Source organism: Prionailurus viverrinus, chromosome X (assembly GCF_022837055.1).
Source record: "Prionailurus viverrinus isolate Anna chromosome X, UM_Priviv_1.0, whole genome shotgun sequence".
In the NCBI taxonomy this organism is placed as follows: Eukaryota; Metazoa; Chordata; class Mammalia; order Carnivora; family Felidae; genus Prionailurus; species Prionailurus viverrinus.
Window position 1 is genome coordinate 75672770 of NC_062579.1, and position 6000 is coordinate 75678769.

Here is a 6000-nt window from a genome sequence, read left to right on the forward strand (position 1 = left end):
CAGTAGCATCAAGGAGAATAAAACCCTTATGAATAAATTTAACTGGGAAAATGCAAAACTTATATTCTGAAAACTACAAAGCATCATTGAAAGAAATCAATGAAGACATACTTAAATAGAGAGACATCTGTGGGACACCTGGGTGGCTCAGTCAGTTTAGTACCCCACTCTTGATTTTGGCTCAGGTCATGATCTCATGGTTCATGAGTTCCAGTCCTGTGCTCTCAGGGCAGATTCTGCTTCAGATCCTCTGTCTCCTTGTCTCTGTCTCTGTCTCTCTCTCTCTCTCTCTCTCTCTCAAAAATGGACATTATTTTTTAAAGGAAAGAAATACATCTGTGTTCTTGGAGTACTTAATATTGTTAAGATATCAATACTATTCAAATGTATATACAGAATCAGCATAATCCCTGTTAAAATCCAAGGTGCTTTTTTACATGAATAAAACGATGATTTTCATTGTAAAACTTGGAGAAGGGCCAAGATGGCAGAGATGCATAGATATTCTGTTTCTCTCATCCCTGAAATGCAGCTAGATTGGCACCAAAACATTTTGCACACCTAGGAAGTTGATATGAGGATTAACACAACAATCTGCATAACTTGAGCCACAGAACTAGATAGGTACCCAGTACAGAAAGGTGAACTGGGGGAGCGAGAAGCTATAGAAGGTAGGGAGTTGTTTTTGTGGAGAGAAGACAGAGAAAGGAGGGGTAGAGTGCATTAAAAGCACTCCCCCTGAAAGTAGCTGGAGAGAAAGAGAAAGAGTAGAAACACTCACAAGGGACTGAACAAGAAATCTGTTCCCCAAAACCATTGACAGGGAGAAAGGAGAGGGTTTCAATACCATTAGGACTCTATAAACAGGGGAATGTAGAGTTGGAAATTCCAGAGCTAAATACCTGCTGGTTCTCTGTTGGGGAGGAAGGGAAAATCCCCAGGAGCAGGCAACAAGGACTGAGGGGTCCATGGGCCACATGGGGAGAAGCAGTTTTCCTGCTTGGAGGGCATTTGGTAGAGGCCATATGGCTTCCTCACAGGCAAAGATCCCAGTGGACCACAGAGAACAGCCACGTTTGCAGATTTGTAACAAAGACGCCAGAGTGTGGTGAAACCTAGCACCGGTTGTGTATTGTAATTTTCCATAATCTCTGAAAATCTGCTGCTGTGTGATCCCATTAAATATTTCTGGGGCAAGCTGGCACCTGGCCATTGCTCAATGACACCCTCCCCCAGAGGGTCAGAGTGGGTCCAAGCAGCAGGATTGTCTGAAGTGAAGAGTTTGGAAATAGACACATCTCAGATAAAATTTGGAGAGAGGTGCTGCCTGGCAGGCCAATGGCTTAGACACAGATGTTATAGAAGCAGGAAATGGATGGAAGCCTGAGAAAAAAGAAGGGTGCTTGATTGCGGGTCAGTGAGAGCACAGAGTTCCTGTGACAGAGACTAGGAAGCTGGGTAAAGCCAATTTCACATCTCTCACACATGCCCATAGACACGCACATATGCCTCAGGGGTCCATTCCAGTAAGCTAAGTAGTGCCACCTAGTGGAAAACAGAGCCCCTACACCAAGCCCCATCCAACTGTGTTCTCCTAGCACATGCCCTAGAGGACCACCACAAGTCTCTCAGCCTGCTTAGTGTACAGACTATAAAGTGCTTCATAGTTTGAGTTCTAGGGGAAACTCGATGTAAATTTATTCAGGTTTCATTCTGTTTGCTGGTCCATCTATTAATTTTTATTTTTTACTTTTGTTTAAATTGTTTCTTTTTCCTTTCTCCTTTCTTTTATTTTTCTTGGATACAGAAAGAGAAAATTTTAGTTTTAAATTTTAGTAAAATATTTAAATTCTTTTTACAGTGTTTCTTATTTTTTGTAATTATTTTCTATTTCACTTTCCTCATTTCATTTTATTCTATTTTATTGTATACTTTTTTTAATTTTTAAGCTTTTTCTGATAGAGGAGGGCCCACATGTTGAAGTAGGGGGATACATACTTCCTGTGTCTCTCAAACAAAGAAGTGGTGAATCCAAAGGACTTTGAACCCCAAGAGTCTTGGAAGAAAAGAGATTGAATCTGCCAGGAAGTAAATGGGACAACTTGAGAAATTATTGTGAACAGGGGAAGATAAAACAGGCCGTGTAGATATGGAGGGGAGCTATCCCCTTCTGTAGAGAGGCAAAGGGAAGAGAAAGAGTGGCTGTGGAAGTGTAGGGCTGTATTTGGACAAGAGAAAAACCTTAGACTGGGACTGAGAGGGAACCTATTTCTAACCGGGGGGCTTTCTTTGGACTGGCACAAGCTCCCTGTTTGTGCACCTGGGGAGGAGGGAAACCAGCCCTGGGTTCTGTGGTAGATCAGGGGCACAGTCCACAATAGGAGAAAGTGGTCCCCTCCCTGGAGGGCTGCACGATACTACAAAGCCTGCCTGCGTCTGCCACCCCCAGGCTCAGCAGCTAGGTCGAGGGCACAGTCCACAGTAGCGGAAAGTGGCCCCCTCCCTGGAGGGCCGTGGGAAAAGAAAAAGCCTGCCTGTGTCCAGCCGCCATCCCCAGGTGAGGTCAGTGGTGAAGTCCACAGTAGGAGAAGGTGGCCTTCCCTGAAATGTGGCGGCACATATAAAGCTAGCCAGGACAACATATCGTGCTCTACAGAGAGGCACTTCCCCAGTGCCAGAATGAACAGAGTGGGTCTTTGAATCCTAGCCAAGCACAGGGTCAGGGGAGTTGGCAGAGAGAGAAAGACCACCCCAACAGCACCTGTGGGACACTGAAGGATGACTGAAATGGAGTCCAACGGGTCTGTGGAGAACAGACTGGGGGAATCACCATTACCCCCACCATCTCCAAGGCAGGGTTTCAGGGATCGTCCGAGGGACCCACAGTGGAGGTGGGACCAGCCTACACCAAACCGTGTCCCTCCATGCTGGGTAATTGTGTATCTACTGTAGTGGGATAGACCCTGTGGAACTAGACAGACCCCTCCTCCTGAACAGCACTGCTGCATTGCCTGGATTAATTCTGGGACAATTCTTGCTATATAGATATATCCCCCCCCCCATTTCTCCCTCTTACCTCTTCCCTCCCTTAGACTGGTTACTCTGCTTATTGGTTGGTTTACACAGACATATTTAATCCATTCTCTTCATACATGTTTTACACCTCCTTCTTTACACTCCTGTCTCTCTTTCTGTAATAATCAAGCCATATAGTTTCTCTGTCTGGGTAACTTTATCTTTGTTTCTTTTTCCTCACTTCCTTTATTTTCCTTTTTCTCTGTCTGGATTAAGCCTTTAGTCTCTTTAGTTGATGTTTATTTTTTTTCTTTTTCCCTGTTCTTGTCATTTCTCTCTTTGTATGTGCTCTTCCATCAGCACTGCCTCCACCCTGTACTTTACTTGTAGTCAGTGTTTCTGGTTTTTTGCTTTTGGATTGTTTTTAGTTTTTTTCTTTTTGTTTTGTTTATTTATTTGTTTGTTTTATTTGTTTGTGTGTTTGCGTGTTTTTGTCTCTTATTTGTCTGTCTGTTTTCCTTTACAGGGCTACTCAAAGGAACACATAAAAGCACACTTGGTGGAGGGTTCAAAACATCACCACAAGCAGGGAAATAAAATAACCAAAGTCACAATAACAGAGAACAAGTAACACTCTCCAAAAAAAATAAATAAAAATAAATAAACACCTTCTGAAGGGCCAGGCCTTGGACAGTATATTATCCCCTTTTAATATACCAGTGTTCTCAGGTGCACAGCACACAACAAGCTTTTAAAACTCATAAGGGAAAAAAAACTAGCCAAAATGACACTACAGAAGAATTCTCCTCAAAGGAAATTCCAGAGAAGTAACAGCTAACAAATTGATCAAAACAGATTTAAGCAGTATAACTGATCAAGAATTTAGAATGATAGACATAAAATTAATTGCTGGGCTTAAATAATCATAGAGGACAGCACAGAATCTATTGCTATAGAGACAAAGGACTAAAAAATGGCCATGATGAATTAAGAAATTCTATAAGTGAGGTGCAAAATAAAATAGAGGCAGCCGCAGCACGGATTGAAGAGGGAGAAGGGAGAATAGGTGAATTAGAAGATAAAATTATGGAAAAAGAGGAAGCTGAGTAAAAGATTAAAAAATCCAGGTGTACTAGAGGAAAACTAGAGAACAAAGTGATTCAATCAAACGGAACAATATCTATATCATAGGAATTCCAGAAGAAGAAGAAGAGAGAGAAAGGTACTAAAGGTGTACTTGAATAAATCATAGCTGAGAACGTCCCTAATCTGGGAAAGAAACAGGCATTGAAATCCAAGAAGCACAGAGAACTCCTTTCAGACGTAAGTTGAATCAATCTTCTGCATGACATATCAGAGTGAAACTGGAAAAATACAAGGATAAGAGAATACTGAAAGCAGCTAGGGATAAACAGGATTTAACATAAAAAGGTAGAAGCATAAGGGTAGTAGCAGACCTATCTATTAAACCTTGGAAGACCTGAAAGGAATGGCAGGAAATCTTCAATGTGATGAATAGGAAAATATTCAGTCAAGAATTCTTTATCCAGCAAGCCTATCATTCATAACAGAAGGAGCAATAAAGGTTTTCCCAAACAAAAACTGAAGGAATTCATCACCACTAAACAAGCCCTACAAGAGATCCTAAGGGGAATTTTGTGAGTGAAATGTTGCAAGGACCACAAAGTATCAGACACATCATCACTACAAGCATGAAACCTGCAGACATCACAATGACTCTAAACCCATATCTTTCAGTAATAATACTGAAAGTAAATGGACTAAAAGCCCCAATCAAAAGACATAGGGTACCAGAATGGATAAAAAAAAAGACCCATCTACTTTCTGTCTACAAGAGACTCATTTTAGACGTGAGGACACTTTCAGATTGAAAGTGAGGGGATGGAAAACTATCTATCATGCTACTGGAAATCAAAAGAAAGCTGGAATAACCATACTTATATCAGACAAACTAGAGTTTAAATTAAAGGCTGTAACAAGAGATGAAGAAGGGCATTATATAATAATTACAGGGTATATTCATCAGGAAGAGCTAACAATTATAAATGTCTATACACTGAATGTGTAGGCACCCAAATATTTAAAACAATTAATCACAAACATAAGCACCATTATTGATAAGAATGTGGTAACTGCATGGGACTTTAATACTCCACTTACAACAATGGACAGGACATCTAGACAAAGAATCAGTAAAGAATCAATAGCCCAAAAGGATACATTGGACCAGATAGACTTGACAGATATATTTAGAACTCTGTATCACAAAGCAACAGAATACACATTCTACTTGAGTGAACATGGAACACTCTCCAAGATAGATCACATACTTGGACACAAAACAACCCTCAATAAATATAAAAGGATTCAGATCATACCATGAACACTTTCATATCACAATGCCATGAAACTTGAAATCAACCACAGGAAAAAGCCTGGAAAACGTTCAAAAGCATGGAGGTTAATGAACAACCCACTGGAAATTAATGGGTCAATGAGGAAATTAGAGAATAAATTAAATATATATATACAAATGAAAATGAAAATACAACTATCCAAACCCTTTGGAATGCAGCAAAGTCAGACCTAAGAGGAAAATACATTACAATCAAGGCTATCTCAAGAAACAAGAAAAATTGCAAATACAAAATCTAACGGCATACCTAAAAGAAATAGAAGCAGAACAGCAAATTCACCCCAAACCCAGTAGGAGAAAGGAAATAATAAAGATCAGAGCAGAAATAAACAATATAGAATTAAAAAAATAGTAGAGCAAATCAATGAAACCAAGAGTTGGATTTTTGGAAAAATAAACAAAATTGATAAACCTCTAGCCAGACTTCTCAAAAAGAAAAGAGGGAGGACCTAAATAGATAAAATCACCAATGAAAATGGAATTATAATAACCAATACCTTCAAAAATACAAGAAATTATCAGGGAATACAATGAAAAATTTTATGCCA